Genomic DNA, 20,283 nt, shown 5'->3' with positions numbered 1-20,283 from the left:
CAAGACGGAATGCCTTTTTTTTTTTTTTTGTTTACGAGGGGGAAACCTTCAAAAGGTACCCTATGCCGTGGGAGCGGCACGGAGTTATGTGGGATTCTTACCGCACTAAAACCCCCCGGAAAAAAAAAACGGAATGCCTAGGAAAAGTATGTCTCACTTATCACCCCTTCAAACCAAGACACAGCAGCGCTAAGCTTAGCGCTTAGCGCTGCTGTGTCTTGGTTTGAAGGGTGGTTGACTACTTTTATAAGGCAGAAATAGGTGTGGCAGTGGTGCTGCTGGAGTCGAACCACAGGGGGTACTACCATCTTTAATATGTTTATCTTTCCCAATGCAACTATATTATTAATACTAATATTGCATTGTAGAATATAATTTTGTCTGACACGACTCGTTGACTATCTGTAAGTATAAATGGAGTTTTTCGTCTATGCAAGCTACTGCAGCGTAGTTTTACATAGGCGATGGTAATCACTGACCATGAGGTGGTCGTTCACTGACTATTATATTGTCTATTGTGTGTTATAACAATGTAAGATTACTATCTTGCTACTGTCAAGTGTTGCTTGTTTATTATCCCTAGACTATTGTCAACAGAACTTTGAAGTCCCAACGACTAAGACACTGTAGTATTTACTATATATTCGTATACCATATTTCTTAGTAACCTTTTTTTTCTTTCATCTATAACTTTTTTTTTTTTTGTTTACGAGGGGGAAACCTTCAAAAGGTACCCGACGACGTGGGAGCGACCCCGGGTTATGTGGGATTCTTACCGCACTAAAACCCCCCCGGTGGTCGTCCTCAACGCTTGTTGGAGAACTCCGGGATCTCCGAGCGAACACAACCGGAGTCCTCCAAGCGCAATGAACCGATCGGGCTCTACCCTGGAGGAGCACTTTTGGCTCCTCCCACACCATCTGGTGTTTACGACGGTATGCGACCACACATACCGTCGTCCTTCCCGGGGTTGCTTGCTGGACGGTTCGAGCTCCCACTCTTGCCACCCGCAACCCCGGAAGCCCCCTTTTAGTCGCCTCTTACGACAGGCAGGGGATACGGTAGCCCTATTCTATTCCCGAGACTACAGGGACAACCTATTTATCTATAACCTATGCTTGATATAAATAACCAACTCCATATTATAGATCAGTTTTTCTTACAGATGCGTCAGGCGCTCTGGAGTAGCAACTCCTGAGGACTAAAGGTCGAAGGTAGAACCCTTTGTGATTCGACTCCGGCGGTACCACCGCCACACCTATTTCTGACTAATAACAGCGGTGCTAGGTGCTGCTGTGTTCCGGTTTGAAGGGTGTGGTAAGGGAGACATACTTTTCCGAGGCGTTCCAGCTTAGTCCTCAGGGGTAGCGGCGCATCTGTGGCCGACCTCAGGTAGGAATATCTAATCCTATCTGGGGTTGATTACAGATGTCCATGGGCGGCAGTAGCCACTTACCATCAGGTGGACTGCGTGCTCGTCTGCTACTCTTATATTATATATAAAAAAAAAACTTAGATTGTCCCCGCATATGTAAGTCAGCCGGCATCCACTAAAATTACTAACTACTAAATTACTACCAACGTTACATAAAGTACTAAATTATGTACAGAGTTTTCATAATTAATACGGAATCGTGATTGCAGTTACGTTATCATTCTCAATCCATTCAACTCTGATTTAAATGAAAGAATCGTGATTATTAAAGATCTCCGAGTAAGACTTTCATAATGACGACCCGCGTGACGGAGCGGTCACTATACCGGTCTGACGCGCAAAGAGTCCCGGGTTCGATCCCAGGCCAGACAGATATCTAAATGATGCATTAAGATTTCTGTTCCTGGGTCTGGGTGTTTGTGTATTTGTCTATGTGTGTGTCCATGGCACCCACGACACAGGGAACCCTAGTGTGGGGCTGTGAGTGTAGAAAGCGTTTAGCGTTTATAATATTCCATGTAATGTAACTAATATTCACTAGGAACGTGCGGTTAAACATTTTACAAAGAGAAAACAGTAGAGAGCGAAAATGTAGAAGCTTTTCTATTATGTATGTGAAATATTTCTATTTGAACTTTACTTTTACTTCAAACTTACGCATGCATTTGCGATATCAATGTGATTTGCTACATTTTCCATTGAAATTAACCGGTTATTTATTAAGGCACAAAAGATTACTCACTAATAATCTATACTATACTAAACTTAACTAACTAAATTCATCATTTAGATATCTGTCTGGCCGGGGATCGAACCCGGGACCCTTTGCGCGTCAGACCGGTATGGTGGACACTCCGCCACGCGGGTCGTCGATCTTTGATGTTCCATAGCGTAGAGGAATCAAAAATATACATTTATTCGTGCAACACATACCTACAGAGAATACACAGAATCTGAATCGTGGGTGGTCGAAACTGATATCACTGGATGGGTGCTCACATTGCTGACATTAAGTGCTGCTATTAATTTTTAATCATAACACACATACAGCATTACACTCGTATGAAATGTCCGTATCAAAAACCGCACATGGCGCGCCATGTTGGTTTGTTACTGTGTTATTATGCTTATGCAAGGGTTAAGTTTAAAGTATAATTTATTGTACAAATTTTGGGATTATACATCATTTAAATTGTATTTGAGATGTGACTTTTGTAAGCGTCTATTTAACTTTCCTTTTCAGTTCTTATTCTGTATTTTGTAGTTTAAACCCCTAACGATTGAGCTGTTTTATTATTTCCGTTTCGTTCAGATGACAATGCTTGACGTCTTATTGTTTAATGACGTCATTCTAAATCCAATATGGCGGGTGCCCTAAGATGGCGGAACAATTATTTCTTAAAGACCCTGATAACAAAAAAGCCTGTTTTTAAAACCTTTTTGATATGAATTCGTTTATTATTATTGGACGTGTTGTTCACTGATAGAAAAATCGAAAATTAAGTTCAGGTGAAAATAGGTCACGTCGAGCTTAAAGCGTGTCCGGAGCTCCCTGACAAAGGATTAGGGGAAATGCGTTGGATTAATGAAAGATTACGGGTATTCCCGATTTAATGGGAAAACAAAATTTATGTTTCAGAGCGCGACGAACATGTTGTTATTTTGTATGTGGTTTTATGAAGTAAGAAACATTAAAGCTCATGAAATGTAAGCAGCGAAGTAGTACCTAACTAGTAGTATGGTTTAGACTTGCTATACGTAGGGCCCCGACTTTGAATATCAGACCAGAATTTTGATAATATTAATGATTTGCTTCAACAACGATGTATTGTTTTTTTATAAATTTTAGTTACCTGAATATATTTTGAGAATCAGACAATCTTCAACACAACTGTCACATATTAGTTACAAAGATCAGGAAAGTCAGTATTATGTGATAATATTGTATTTCTTTGTTCAGCAAAATTTCAAAATCCACCAATCCCTATTTCACCAATGTGGTGGACTGCTAACCTTCTCAGTTTGAGACCATGCTCATTAGCGAGATAGAAACGGGTTTGACGATGAAGCGCCCACGTTCATTAATTGAAATCAGTCCACCGGCGTAAACACGATGCAAGTTCATACATGTAATTTAATTTTGCAAAGGGCAACTCACTTTCCTTTCTATAAACTAAAGTTCCTAGATTAAAGTTTAGATAAACATTATATACTCAAAAGTGTACAAATATGCACTAGTCAGAACGAGACAGTTATCTGCGGAATAATGTAATGGTAACTATCCGGTTTCACCCCCTATCCGCTTTCCCCCCACATTCCCCTGTGCGAATTCCAATGGAGAACGCGTCAAATAGTTCATGGTTCATAAAGTAGGTATATATTCATTGCTAAAATGATTTTATAGCGTTCTTTCTTACACACCATATCTGATTCCCTTCTGCCATCATCCATGTGTATCATCAACATCGATTGTAACTGATCCATTTTTGGACACATCCTTTCTCTTAAAGTTAAGATACGACTATCGTAAACCACGACAGTTGGTAGACCTCACAAAACTAACAACAGTATGACTCGAAAGGCATTGATTAACAGTATCCATTTATACTTTGAGCATTTACATTTCTTTGTGCTGTTTTCTTCCATCTTAAACCAAGTTATCATGAAATTACTTGATTGTATTAGAATAAGAATTTCCTACATGGAAGATGTTTATACTACTGGAATATCAATGCTTTACAATCTGATGTGTATTTCAGTATGGTTCAGAGGCCATATCGTAATCTCCGGGTAAAACGTCCAAACATAAGCTTTGTAATAGTTTGCCGGAAATTGCGATTTGTTGGTAACTTCTGCGAAAAAACATTCAGGGTATTTCCTTCCAATATTGTCTCCAAAGGAATTTCGGCGTTCATGTACTACATATCTTTGTATATTTATTCTTAAGAAATCTTCGTATATATTAGGTTTGTGTTTATGTTCGTAAGTATGATTTTTTAGTGAAAGAAATTGATATGCATAGCTCAAATTCTTTGTTATCCGATCTCATGCGGGAACGCTAATGCCATATGCGTGCGATTGTTTATAATAACACACGTACTATGCACAGGTATCATGTTCTTATGTAAAAAGAAAATTAGTGGCTATTAATTGTTTTTACTAGGTGAAGCACGGCAACAGTCGCTAGTTAGTGAAAATATACAAATGTATGTATATTAGCATTAAATAGTGTTAACGGAGCAATTGATCCGTCAAAATCAGTTCATGTAGGTATGACGTTCGCTATGATAGTCTCTACGTTGGCGTAGATGTATCTGACTCATCATCATTTTTATACTTTATAACCAGGATGTTATGAAGTAGAAATATATCTGATGCCATAAAACTCGTACCTAGGAAAGTTCTTTGAACACTGTAAACCCAATAATAAACCCACGAAAGCGATAAAACCAACTTGTTAGCATACCCAATGCTTTGTTTCGGCCCCTTTCATTTGTCGTCTGCTCTTCACACTTCACTGAAGACCGAATTTATGGTTCCATTTAATTGAGTTCATCTTTATTCTAATTTATTCAATCATAAGTTGAATAGCCTCTTCGGTCCAATTGTATTAATGACTTAAATGTAAATCTTTGTCAAGTTAATTCAGTAATCATTACACATTGCGACATTTCAATTTATACGAACTAATGTTAATATATTGCTTTCACTTTATTGTTTAAAGAAAATTTATACATTAATGTGGACAATAGTTTCAATACTACAGTACATAAATCTCTCGCAATTCTTTTGAAAAAATTGATAGCCGCTTTAATATTCTAACACCATATTAGTCTTCATGTTGTTAAGCCAACAGCTAACATAAATATAATGAGTACTCTTGTTTATCTGTTCTCCTTGTACGACAAAATCAACGTTGTCGTTGTAGGCGTTAGTACCGCCATTAAAGGCAGCGGAGACATCAAAAACAAAGTGTGCCTCTGGGTTTATTTGCGAGTTTATTGGACTTGAATGTTCACAAAAAACTGGATAAAGTCTAGCATCTCTGGAATCCTTTATTGCCTTCGATCGGACAGCCTTGCGTTTTCAATATCACGAAGAAAGCTTGCTTGTTACCCGTTATCTCGGGTAAGGCTGAGGAAAATTACCCTTTTTGTTACAGTATGCTCGTTTTTATGGATGGTCTTTTGTTTGACTGCTACTGTACGTTGTTGTTAGATATTAGAATCACTAATCGGGTCAGATTTAAAGTAAGAAGTACCAACCGATTTTAATTTGATTGATAAGTTTTCACTTTAACGGAACAATGAAAAGGGGTTCTTCAACCAGTAAATTTAATTCGAAAGCAGTGACCATGAAAATTAAAGTAAACTTACAATTTCCAGAACATTCGCAGACAAACTCTTTCCCTAAAACAAAGGTTTCCATAAATTTAGTCTCACAGAATCGTTTCTATTTTCGGACAGAAAACTTAGGTGAGTTAAGCGGATTCCATTTCGGTACATTTACTTCACCTTATTTCGTAAATGTTGGAACATTCTCAATGAGCTGTTAGACTAATAAGAGGCTTTCTTTTTGTACAAACATTTACGTCTGGACATTTTATTTCAACTTGTTTTAGCGTAGGTACAATTCTTTTGTTCTCATTATTACGTGTGGTTTATACACCTCCTTTCCTACATTGTCAAAACTTTATGTGTTTTCATTAACAATTCTGTCACAATTATTTTAAGTTAGTACTAAATGGTAACAAAAGACAATCGCATCTTTTTCAAATACACTCGTCACAAGTAGCTATTAGAGACAATATTCTCTAATGACGAGGCCCGCACGCGCCATCTGTCTAGATCTAAACGTCATTATGTTGACGGAATGTCTGCACGAAGAACGTAGTGCAATCTCACGCCATTATGCGATACCACGGTAAAATATGAAGTGAACAAGTATGTAGTAACTCCTAACTATACGTATCTAGAAAAGGAAATGTAGCAATTCGTTCTGGTAAGGCGGTATCAGCAATAAATCGCACATGTCTTTCTAAATTGCCAAAGTTTGTAGTTGGACCAGTATTTTTGCTTAACAAATTTCTTAATGTTATGTGTTACAATAATATGATATTCCGGCCTCAGCGAAATGTTCTTATTTTGTAAAACACTTGTTATTTCCTCCTTTTCCCTCTTTTCATGCTTCTTTTTGGAATATAAAATTATACTAGTAGGAATATTAAATAAAACAGTAACAAATTATTACAAAACTGACTACTTTTGTATCCTTAGGAAATAACATTCTATAAATCGATTGATAAGATTGAAATAATTTCTGAAATACAATCATTGTTAGTACCATAACTTCTCTTCAGGTACTATCGACCCACGCATTCTTATATCTACGTTCTTATCATGGCCTTAAAACATTATATCACTCACACGGTAGACTGCAATGGTCATTACTGTGGTCTTGAAGTCGTAAAGTATTTATTTACAATCGAGATTAAATGAATTCTTCGCGAACAATTCTTGACTTGCGCTGGGAGACAACGACCGTTGCAATGGCACCTAGGAATGTTCTTGTCTTAGCGATTTATGTACAAATTCTTAAATTAGAAGTCTTGATATTTCTACTAAACAATTTAACGTTCTCAAGACACATGGTGTAGAACGGGTAGTGGGTGTCACATTATAAATATCTTCCCTCCTCGTTCTGGATTTAGATTAGCTCAATGTCACCGGCATCATTCTTTGAGATATTTTTACTGAGGTATGTAAGAATAATGATAGGAAGTTGTGTTGGTTTTAAAATGAACACAAAATACGTATAAATAACTTTTGTCTCATCTTCTAAGAATTAGTTGTAACGTTTGCGTAATATTCAACAATAAATTGGCACATTTTCAGGTAGTAAACCATATTTATCTTTTAGAGCGTCAGCATTTTGTGCCGCTAACAAAGTATTTTGTCTGTTTGTATACATTGTTATGTCTAATTCACATATTATATTACTGATAACTTTAGCAGAAGTACACAATATTAAAATCAATAAACAAAATAATGGCTCTTGTGATGAACAAAATTTCATTAATAAAGAAGTAGATATTGCACCAATCAACAAAAATCACGGTTTATGATAGGAAATGAAATCGAAATAGTTTCTGTTTCAAATGAATGGGCCCATGAATATAAATTAGTTAATGCAGTTTGTCATAAAGATAACGGTAAATATGATTTCGATTGTGCAACAAATAGTTTCGGATCAAAAATAAACCGCTTTTAATGTGGACATATGCTTCTTACTATACCGGTACGTGAAGTGTTTAGGCATTCGGTATAAGAAACATGCAACAACAATTGTAGCAACTATTTTTGTATTCCATCATATCATATTACTGGCCACCGCCATACCAACTTTATAGTTTGCCATACATAGAGTTTTAAGTTCTAAGAATCTTATTTTGTCACTAATGAGTAAAGCGTGCATCCACAGAAATAAATAAAATTTAAACGGCTATCGGTAGGTACCTCATATCAAACTATCACTCACTTTGAAAGTCAAATTCTTGAATGTAAAGCAGAATTCAAAAATAGCCCGAAAATTTTAAAGTCAAAAGCAAAGGCATGGCATGGAAAAATTTCCATGAAAATGTTCATCTGTTCCTACTTCTTCTTGGATTGTTGCAAGCAGGCGGGATTCAGAACAGCCATCTGCAAGTCCTTTTTACTACCCAATGTTTGGCAGATCCTCTACTCACCGAGGTGAGGTAAATCAAGCTCCATCATGCGGTCCAATGCTACGTCTATAAAAAAACAATGTGTGAACTGCAAACAAATACTGCAATTCAATACTGAATGCTCGAAGTTAAGTTTTTACTTAACGACAATAGCACGGGCATTGACACGAGAATGAAGAATGGCTATCAGTTTCCCTCGTATATTCTTTTGTCTCTAACCAATTATGGAGGCTGAGAAAGATTAGAACTAATATTGCTATTTATGGTGACAATAAAATCATACTCTTTCAATCTTAATCGCTTTAAATGTTCATAAACTATTCATAGGCTATATAATAGTAATTTGAAATACATACCATAATTTAGATAGTCATTTTTATAGACTAGGAATTAATCTATTTTATGGATTTAATTATCAAGATTGGCTTACGTATCTATGTCTAAATGCCTGATGATACACGATTTATATTAGAAAGAAATATGGACACCAAAGAACACATTCACGGTAAAGAAAATGAACTAGCTGTATAAATCCACGAGATTCCTATGTATGACTTAAAATGTAAAGAGAAACCGTTGTACATGTAATAAAACCTTCTATCAACGTTCTAACGCGTTTCGGTAGTGATCGAAAGCGATAAGGCTACCTACGAGCACCTTATCAGATGCGTGACGTCGTCGGTGGCACGATGACCGATGAGACTGCTATTTTAGTCTTCACAGCACCTGACATGGGATCAACGACATACACGAAGAAGATACTGATACAAGATAATTCAGTAGTTACGAAGCGCATTAAACGCAAAATAAACGGAATGAAATGTAATTTCTATATCAAGGTCCACCCACTCGAGAAAGTTACGTTAGCGGTACAAGCTGGAATGTTAATGGTTGGAGCAATTATTTTCTACGAGCCACGACCGCTGGCCAAGATAGAATGGGACAAATTCACTTAAAATTTCGGTCCCGACACGAAAACACGAATGACGCATGAAAAAGGAACCCAGAGAACCCTTCTCAAATTTAAGCCATAACTTTTTTAAATATTACAAAATGACTTGAATAATGAATTCATTAGGATTAAGTTTGTATTTATTACCTCATTTATTAGTATTAGACTGTTCAACTCTAATGTTTTTTACTGTGAAAATGAATTACGGTTGTGTAAGATTACGATATTCAAAATTTCTTTAAAAAGACCCGACCGAAGAGTGATGAAAAATTGTAATTCCAATAAAACCTTTGTTTTGTTATGAGATCTTTTAGTATAAATGAGATGATGTATGTAAACTTGATACAGTAGAAAATTAACTCTCACATAATTATGTAATATTCTTGGTTAAATGGGCATGTATACCGTTAACAGTTTTACAACATAATCACGAATAAGATCATGTCTACACGCAACTCTTTCATTATGTTTGCGTGTGCGGATCTTTTCATCTAATTTCTCAGCTTCGTCATAATTGAGTTTAAGTATTAGATAAGTTTGACTCGTTTGAGTATTTAATTCATTGTTTTGTGAATGAGTAGTAATATAACAGTCTATTCGCATCGTCCATAAAACGAACGTGACTGCTGGTGTATGTCGCTGAATAATAATTAACTTTTACGATTACGGACGGCCGGGTAATACTCCGAACCCTTAAATACTGTTTACGTAGCGAACGTGGTCGTAAATACTTTATTTAGCAAATAAAATTCAAGGCCTTCCATTTCTGTATCATTAATCATAATTTATTTAGGCTCATTATTATCATTATCTGTCAGATTGTCAGTATAAAAACCTATTCATTATTTGACTTCAGATTTTTTCGACGAAGATTACGCGTAAAAGTTTTTGTAACCAGCCTACGCATGTGAACGCCCTGACTAACTCCATTTTAACTTTTATTAATTACACGTCTTTTCCATTGCCCGACGTGACTGACAGAGCTAATGAATCGAGGAAGGCAGGCACCGAATAAGTAAGGACACCAACTCCTTATTTCGCTGGGACGGTAAATTGGTCGATTACCCTGCATAATAACCAGATGCCTTAAAAGAATCGCTTGTTGTGTACCAAAAAATAATTACACATTTGCATAGAAAATTTTAATTAATAACTGTACAAGACAAAGTTGGTATGGAGAAAGGTAAAAACATGCACGTATTGGTAATTAAGATATTGAAATAATGTTTGAAGACTGATAAATATTGAAGCAATTAACAGAACTGATAAGATCATCGTTCAATTTGTATATTTTAACGAAATAAGAGGTTCATCATTGACAGACGGTGACTAAGCACGAAATAGACAAAGACAGATGAAAGTGAGACGTGTTTCTTTTTGCCCATTTATTTGACTTATATGGCCGATTCGAAAGCTGTAAAAAGAGCGTCGTAATATTTGTGATAAATGTACTTTTAGTAGAAAACGACTTTCAAATTCAATTCAATAAGAGTTATCATTTGTCTTAAAATATAAAAGTAACCGTTTTGATCCGAAGTTTCTGTTACCTTTGTTTGATTAATACTCAATAATATCTGAATATTTGAAATTATTGGAATAATCGAGTAAAGTATTCGGTTACCTGTAACGCAATGTTTATGAAAATAATTTTGCAATTCCAAACAAACTCCAATAGCTCTTCCAAAGGGAGTGTTTTTGCATGCAGAAGAGCTATGTCACTACGTATTGACTATACGTTCGATTGTATTAATATAATCATGCCTTATCTTGCAGAGTCATACGCATAATCTAACTACAAGATTAATTTACCGGTATGAACTGTTAGTCGTGGAGAAAGTTGCGGATTTACATCATCGAGTCACGGTTTTCATAGCAGGTATCGGAGAAGACAATGGGTTGCATAATAGCTGTTACGATGTGAACATTAACAGGACCACATGCGGTACTGATCGTGTGATGCGGTTTTTCAGAATCAGTTATGTTTTGCATGATAGTAAATTACGTGCTGGAAAATTGAGATGATCCAATAAGAACGAGTAATGAAATGTAAAGAAAAGTCACATTATTTTGGAAATCAGACTTAATAGGAACTAGCCAGTAAATAGACCTTTTCTAAACATTAAAGAAAAAGGGAAAACTGAAGAATATGAAGAAGAAATTTGAATACAAATGACGTAATAAAAATGTAATAAACGAGTTTAAAAGTTCATGAATGTTAATTATATGTTGTCATTTGTTTCAGGTAAAATTACGAAGGAAAGGTGATAATTACAAACGTACGTGAACTTAGTCTGAAAGTGTTATTCAAATATTTATAGAGCAAACGCCGAAGGGCTTTGTTAGCAGAGCGTGCGTCTATTCTTATCCACCCTTCGTATCACCTAGTGCCTATTACGAAAGTACGCATTCGGTTACATTATCTTGTGAACACATAAGTACACTGAATCATAGTCGAGCAATACTACGAATGCTTTAACTGCGCATACAAGTAGGTAAGCAGGTTTGAAGTGAATGAATGGACTAATCGACATACAAAATATAGTCGTGACCTCAAAGCCTTGCACTATGGGAGCTAACAACGAAGTCGGCAAGTTGATAAATAATTACATTTTCGTAAACGAAAACCCATTTGCCGAATTTCCAATTTGCTCTGTACCTATTACGTGACCACTTGAACTAATATTGTTCTACTTGCGTCCCATTGTATTAGTTTGAAAACTTGTACTCGCTGGACAAGTGTCAAATCAAATTAGGGACATTGTTATAATGGTCTATTTTTGATCACAGAGGTAATAAGACCGATAAGAACCTTTTATAGTGTGACCTTTACTTGTCATTCAGTTTAAAAGTAGTATCTATAATTCTATTATATTCGACTTTATTGACTTCTTCAACTTTAGATAAAGTTATACTCATATTAAATACGCATATTTTACATATTTTTGGAGCCAACTGAATCTTGATGGGTAATCCTTTTGGTATTAAGTTCAAATAATCCAACATTTTTTTACCGTTAATTTTATTATAAATACTTTCGGGTTGACAATGGAAATTAAGTAGAGAGTAATTTGAGCCTCTTCATCGTCGATAAATAATCATAATTGCCCGTCGTGTCACTTGGCACCATTGCTTCAATAACGCACGAGCACACGAGCGTAGGCTGTTAGCATTGTTGCGTGGGAAAACAGCCCAATTGTACCCACTTGCTATGCATCCGGCTATACGTGTAAAGTACCATTAAACGAAATGTCTTTAAGAGAACACTAAACTAAATGACTCGTGAAATAATTTATTTACTCTTGACACTTTGGCCTTTGACAGTCGCCTGCCAAATTACGGGCTGAACTGTGCTTAAGCGGAGAATTGTCTTTTTGTGTTCTTTATATTTATATTAGTGGATCTGAGCAGCAAATGTTTTGCTAAAACAATTAATATCAGAAACAGCGCCATCTATCGGGTCTCAAATTATCCTACGTATATTACTTACTGAAGTGAAAGTATTTTACAAGAATTTATTTCTTTGAGTTCAATCAAAATTTGTGTATACACACTCGCCGCCTATCGTAGGTTAAATAGTGTCTTCGCCGAAGCGTACTCAACAACTTCCTATTTCATGGCGATCGAACGTATGATATAGTAGTGTATAAAAGACCAAGAAACTGACAGACATTGATGTTTATACATATAAAAGAAAAGACAACGTACGGAAGTTATTTCAAACGCTGCATGTTTACGTTTGATCGTCAATCAAGACATGAAGGTGATACGTGTGGTAACTTTCTTTTATCGATACTATTACCAACCGTGCCCCGTCTGTTCAAACACTAATCTGAAATAGATTCAACCTCGGGTAAAGGATCGTTTGATCTTAGTACATCGATATCCGTTAGACAATAGACTGATTCATGTAAATATACTTGAAGAGCAAATTTTGGTTATAAATAAGAAGATTGATATAAGTAAATCAAGGACTAGTATGAATCACTTCGAACTTCAGTCACTCTTTTCAAATAACATAGAAATATAGTTCATTACATATAAAATTTGAGTTACAAAATGTTACTCTTACGAATAAAATAAATTCCTTTGAATAAATTTAAAGACTTCAAACAATACATATTAATTCGAGTGTTAAGACTAACTAGAATTGATTTATAATCAGCAATTTATTTTTGCCGACTTTCTATCTATTGATTATGCAATATGAGTCCTTATCTTCCTAGACATTACCATTTCAGAATACGAAGTTGTTTGGCTAAATTCAGAAGGCCGATAGTGTTTCTAGCAAAAGTAGATTAAGGTCAATGATACCGTATACCATAATGTACGTAAATACGTAATGGTCCGGTGATAGTAGCCAGTACATCGCGTGCAATGTTACATCTACTTGATATTTTAACCACGAAAGTAGTACAAGAGCGCCAGGAAGTGGAACAGGCAGTAACGGGAGTAGTTACGAATATTAACTTTGTATTTTCTATTATTTTCATTGCGCTATTCTTTGTTGAAATAATAATTCATTAGATTAAAAATATATAAGCGATATTTGAAAATTTGAACGCGATAAGTGAATTTGATAATTCTATTGCTTTTATGAAGATTTAATATTATCAGATTAATGTCGCTTCTTTAATTGGATTCAACCCAAGCTTTCTTTCTTTAAGGTCGATGAAAGCGGCAGTAGTACAAAGGGAGATTGATTGTAATGTTCTTAAGCTATGTCTAATTTATTTATCCCTATGATTCCCCTTTAAAGTTAAATAAAAGTTAATAATGTAAGTAACTGGTCAAAAAGAGGTGATGAATCATAAAACCCTTAGGAATTTCCGACCACAAAGAAACATTTAACGATTCATATCACGAGCGGGATGAATCAGGATCAAGTTATGTCCAGGTATAAGTCAATTTCTGGAACTTCATTATTTTAAATTAATCTTGTCCTAAAAATGTTGCATAAAAATATTATTTCCAGCATATTATTCAAATTAAATGTACACAACACGCACTTATGGTTCCGTTACATGTAATAGTAAAACATAATTAATTATGCACATGATTGCTGTAACTTTAAAAATTACAATTTAAATTTTTTATGCCTCTCGAATTGTGTAAGTTTGGAGATTGGATGAAACATTTAAACCTCGTGTATGCAATCGAAAACCCGTGAAGAACATTACGTGTTTTGCAATACGTATACACTGATAAGTTGATAATAAATCTTGTAAGCGATAATGAGAACACTATCAGCGTCGATAAAGCGGTCTTTTATCGCGTGGATGCTAATAGAAAAACAATTCCTACTCAAAAACATTTATATCAGCGATAGTGTGTTGCTACTGTTGGCAACATTGCTTTCATTAATATAGAAAGTATACGTGTGTATTGGCATTGTGTCATAAAAAGACAAAAGTATCATTGAAATGGGTGTGACGAGCTCGATCACATACGAAAGTACTACGAGGAAATGTACATTGTCGTAGAGTGAGAGCCTATTATTGTCAATAGTCATAATAAGCGGTTCAATAGCTTTCTTTTTACATAAATATCCAACATCGGTATGCAGTATGAAAAGCAATACTTCATTGCATGTAATCGATACTGATATAATTTCCTGATCGTAATCGTATTTTAGCGTTATATTACGTCGTGTGTATCGAATGTATTAAAACATACGATATTACCTCCGAGGCAATTCGTCTGCCAATTTTTTTAGTTATTACTGAATAATAATTAAAACATAAGCGCAAGTTCTTAGAATTCTTAAAATTAAATAACCATGTTGATTTCGATTATTCTGAAGACAAACGAAATAAAAGTTAAAAGAAAAAGGTTGTGCAGCTGGCGAAATTTATTAGCAATGTGTTTTCGGATTTATGACACGTATTGGCTTTATACAGGTTTGATCGTACAATGTATTAAAGGAGATGCAAGCTGACGCCTGTGTGCGTAGGACCAGGTGACGAAACTGGTTACCCTGCGGTCAGGTGTGCTCCAACTGCGTCCAGATTTCACTCAAGCATGTATTGCACGGTGCAATCGAGACTTCAAAAAAGTTATTTGCAAACTGGAAAACATCTGCCTTAAGAAACTCGACGCTTTAGAATCTTTTGCTTTAGGTTTTATTGTGCAGCCGCGCTGAATGCCAGCCGACGATGTTGGTAAAGGTAGAGACATTAAAACGCTTTATGCAAAGACGCTTGTAATTTTGGCTTTTACTGGAAGCTTGGATGTAAATAACATTTACATTTTGTTTGTATACCGTTTTTGAATAAGTAATATGCTTACATACGTGACTGAACATCAGACGTATTAAGCGTTAGGCGATCTAAATCGGTACTTGAGGCGGAATCAACATGAATTCATAATCAAACCAAAATTTCCAATTGACTGCCTCTTTCGCTCTCCTTTTGAGGGGATTGAATACAGACGTGTTTTTATCTGTACGAGTAGCTATTTTACTGTTTACGTATATCTGTTAATAGGAGTGGAAGTCTTTAGTAAATCCTTATACAATACTACCTGCGCCAGTCTCGATTACAATCCCATTGTTACGTTTATAATCCGAAGCTCAGAGACGAGGCCGCGCGAGGTAAGCACAGTGCAACCAACATTAAAAATGGATTTTGATTACCAACAGAAGATTAATAATAACGCAGAAAATAATAAATCATAATACTTAATCTTTGCATTATAAAGCTTTGTGTGCAATTTGTTATTTAGTAGATGCTTTGCTCAAAAAGTCTTCTTTGAAGATTAACGCACTATTTTTTGTGTATACGTTTGATGAAATAAACATATTTACGTGTATCTTACAATCTATCTATTTATGTTTCAGAAAGACTGGCGATGTTAGAATTAAGTTTATCGTTTACTTTATCACTTAGTTTACTTTGCAGTAAAGAATATTAAAATGTTAATTGTATACAACTATGTTAAGAGTTATTACAATAAAAACTGAATCGTTTAGTGACGTTTTTTCAATAGTAATGATGTAGGCTCATCTGTACAAGGTACATATTGAACGAACGTTAACGAATAGCTCATCTCGTTGCTATCGAGTTAAATCCGGTTGTGACTGCGGTATTAAGGATTAGTCTGACCATTGACTGCTTATAGGCTCGTTATATTATGATCATCCATTTGTACTTAGAAGATTTAATTGGAAGTCTTATATTATTTAAAAGAACAAGATATATGATTTCATGGAACGAGTCCTTATAAAACAAATAATCATTTGTTTTAGTAAGAAACTTAATCAATCAAGAATCATTTGTTTTATGTTTGGGTAATATGAATTTTATAAATGTATAACAATTAACATGTCTCTTTTGATTAGGATTAACTTCGTCTTGTATTGTATTGTATTTGTATCTAGGCTTAAACATAATATTTTGAAATGTAAATATATACAAAACTAGTCATATAAGCATAAAATAATGGTGTAGACACGACAGAGGGCGTACTGTAACATTATAGTTATAGTTAACCCTAAAAATGAATATATCTCCAAAACTTTGTATTAACCCTAATATGTTCTGAGTAAGAGTTGAAAACCCTAACTTTGATGATGATCATTAATCAGACCCTCAGATGTATTCAACGGATAAACAATAAAGTACCTATCCAGATATTCTTCAAGACGGTTCTCAGAACTGCAGTCAAATCGTTCAATAACAAACGGGACGGCGCATGTGTCATCGCTTATTACTACAAGCTTCTATTTATCTTACTGAGCTATGTATGTGTGTACGTTAAGGTCAAATCTTTCGAATACATTTTGAATTTCTTGTCTGGTACGATTGTTTTTTTTGGGATTACACAACGATCTGTTCCCCATTATCTAATGGGTAACAGATCGTTGTGTAATCCCAAAAAAATCCAAATCCCAAAAAACATCACCTGATGCTGACTGTATCCAATATGTGTTTGGGCTCGTTTTTATCAAGAGTTCATTTTAATTTGGGACAAAAGGCAAAATATTTATAAGATTTGAAAATATTTTTAAGAGATAAAAGCTAAATTAAACGAAAATGGGAACGTCTATGAAAATCATCCGATAATTCATGTAGTTATTATATTTAATGTAATTTTTGCCAATGGAGTTTGTTTTCTCCTTATTGTATTTGTTATACTTATAACTATATCCAAAACACATTGCGCTTTATGGCCCAACTGTTGCCTTTGAATCAGCAATGGAACCAGAGATAATGGAATAGGGAGAAGGACATATTCCTGTATCAATATGGGGGAAGCAGAAATAGAACTAAAAGCTTTCAATTCTAAACTACCAGCTATTGTCATTTAACTACAAAGCTACCAATAGGCGATTAATTTAATATTAGCCTATTTATAAATAAAGATAATATAGAAACATAAATTACTAAAGGTATCAAAACAGCACGGTATCTTTCATACTCTCTTTTGATAAAAGCGTCTTTGTTACGGTTATTTCCAGGAAGACTAATTTGCGTACCTCTCGTTCGCCATTTGCATCAATCTCCATAGAACTTAGAAGCTGGAACTGTTTTCGTATCCCGTTACTGCTGAAACGTGCTTGTTTATCATCTCCATTCCCTTGCTTTTGTTGATATCTGGCAATTTCTAAATTATTAGTAACTTAAAATTCAGTGTGGTTTGTTTACTTACCGTGTCAACTAAACAATTTAGTGATTTCGGAGAAGCAATCAATATGCAACCGTGTAATAAACCGCACGGTACGAGCTCTCGGTTGCTCGCAGCTGGGTATCCACTCGATTATTGATTTGCATGCTTTCCTTTACAACAAAGATCACTTGCACGTTAACGGTTCAGTCACAAAACACAGATGGAGACGTCGCACAGATGAATGGGACGATCAGAGTTTCACTTGACAATGAGCCTTTTACTTATCTAGGGATAGATAAAACACTTTATCTCTATCGTCACTGCTCGTTTCGACACTAGATTCGTTAGAGTAACTCAAATGATTCCAGCACTCGAACGTAGGCTGTGGTCGGATGGAATTAAACAATGGTGTACACAGCCAAAACAATCAAAGATCGCGAGGCGCGCACCGCACGTGCCGCCTCGCCCGCGGATACCTCCGGACTGAGTGACGGGGCGTCGGGGACGGGGCCGCGGTGCGACGTGCGACGTTGAGTAAAGATTGCCGCTTGTTCGGGTGCACTCGCACGATGCCGTGTTGCTGAATTCGTCTGCCGAGCGAGATCAAGGTACGGAGGTAGTTGAAGGTGATTCGTCTGTGTGCACTGAAATTCGTTACATGCATCGCTGCGGTGTAGTGACACCTGCTTTGTGCATGAACCTTACGAACGGGTCTTTCAAACAGGTTGAAGGTTTTTTCCAGAGTTTAATTTGGGTATTTCCATCTACAGGGATAAACTGCAGCCTGCGTACATTAGTGATAATAAATATAGCTTATGCTTTTGTTGTGTCCCATTTACTTAATTAATGTTGACTATGATTTTCATTTCCTTTAATTTATATTAATCGTAATAAGTTTATTAGTAGCGTATCGATTGAAACTTAGTAAACATTGGCATTGATTGAGAACCTCGCCCTTCGTTCTTTATGAAGGTATTAAAACAGGTAAATTTTTTACACTGATTATTATTAGTGTGATCATAATAGCTATTAATACCGTAAGATCTATACACTCGGTAGTTAATATAATTATGTGCAATAAGAGTTTAATTACCGTTCCATGCACTAACTACTTCAAGTAATCAATTAGTTTCTCATTTATAATTCCGATGCAATATCTTTTTTTTATTATACATAAGAGACTAGGTAGCATTTTATTTATATTAAGTCTTGTAGTCTTTCTTTTTTGGTAAAGTATAGTTATATTTTTAGAGTGTTTTACTTGAAATTGTCGTACCCGTGTCGTACACACACGCAACAGTAGTGTTATTTTTCAACGGCAGAAAAAACACGCGTTGAAACAGAAACTTTCATATTCATAAAATTATTTTGAAACAGCATTTTTTAATTATTTTACATATGCCTCTGCTATATCGTCGTACAATGTTTTTTTATACGCAAGAATTTTCATCCTATTGAGACATCTTAAAATATATTCTTGGGTAAAAGTCGCCCTTTAAAATATCCTTTTTTTTTCTGTTCAGTCAGTTCAAATAAATAAAAAAAAAACAATTTACATGAAATTGGGATTTCTTATTGTGAACCTAAACACTAATAATGTTAAACTATGAATCAACTCGATTGAGGCATCGAGAAATAAACGCTGGTCATACAATTCATATATATTTCCTTATTTTTGTGATGGAGAGATAACCTGATCTTTTACCAGGAATTCTTAAGGAAGTTGTTCAAACTGCGGTATTAAAAAGAGAGATCCTAGTACCTCTATCCTATTATCAATCCCTGTCAAGATCAGTTTAACTGTCTTTAAAATTACCCGAAAACTACAGCAAGTATTTTGTAACGAGATTTGAAATATCCAAAATTAATTATTTTTGTAATTGGATTCGCCTAATGTCTTGAGCTGACGTCTGGGAATCCCGGTCTGGGATAACCCGAAGCGGGTTCTTTCCAGGAACAAGTACCTATTATTAAACATTGTACAAATTGTTAAAATGATACGAAAACAAAATTAGATAAGTCTTGAGTTACAATACTTTTTTGATTTGGTGAAAAAGTTTTTTTTTTAATTTGCCAATTACGGTGTTGTGGAGTGGTATTTTATTATTAGTACAAATATAAGTAGTAATATATTATTTATATATTACAAACACACACACACACACACACTTTAGCCAGCAATTTTTAGGAAATTCTCGAGTACGAAGCCGTGACTTGAACTAAAATTTATTGAAAGAAAAAAATACATAAATAAAAGGAAAAAAATACTTAGCCTTACAACTATTACTCTATATCATGTGTAACAAATCACGTTGAATCGTTATAACAAACTGGGCTCGTTATGTGGTACAAGTGTAAAGATTTATCGTTTGTTATCCTTACACATATGTTCCTAATGGCTAATCGAATGATGTATGATGATTGTACGACGGAACTAAAAACCGTTTATTAGTGTGCACAGAGAAGTAAAGATATAGACTCCTAGTACGTTCTCTGTTATTAAGTAAGTTAAATAGGACGTATGTAAAACCAAGATTACAAGTAGTTACATAACTTCAAAAAATCCAA

At 35.1% G+C, this 20,283-nt stretch overlaps 1 protein-coding gene across 4 annotated transcripts in view; it reads right to left on the bottom strand.

Annotated features, from left to right (window-relative positions):
- The window catches only part of Arl4 (ADP ribosylation factor-like 4), an 86,645-nt gene extending 68,427 nt beyond the window's left edge, over window positions 1–18,218 (bottom strand). For 2 of the 4 annotated variants that reach the window (XM_073091141.1, XM_073091140.1), the window contains exon 1: window positions 17,758–18,218. The gene's annotated coding sequence lies outside the window, so the exon portion shown is untranslated. Of the gene's footprint in view, window positions 1–17,584; window positions 17,605–17,757 lie in introns of those variants that run through there. The other 2 variants (XM_073091142.1, XM_073091143.1) reach the window with 2 other exon arrangements.
- Between the last annotated feature and the right edge of the window lie 2,065 nt (window positions 18,219–20,283).

The sequence above is a fragment of the Epargyreus clarus genome, unplaced genomic scaffold (genome assembly GCF_041222505.1).
Source record: "Epargyreus clarus isolate Ecla_fem2 unplaced genomic scaffold, WU_Ecla_fem_2.2 ptg000034l, whole genome shotgun sequence".
NCBI classification, from domain to species: Eukaryota; Metazoa; Arthropoda; class Insecta; order Lepidoptera; family Hesperiidae; genus Epargyreus; species Epargyreus clarus.
Note: the sequence above shows the minus strand (reverse complement) of the source record. Positions and strands in the feature narration are given on the sequence as shown.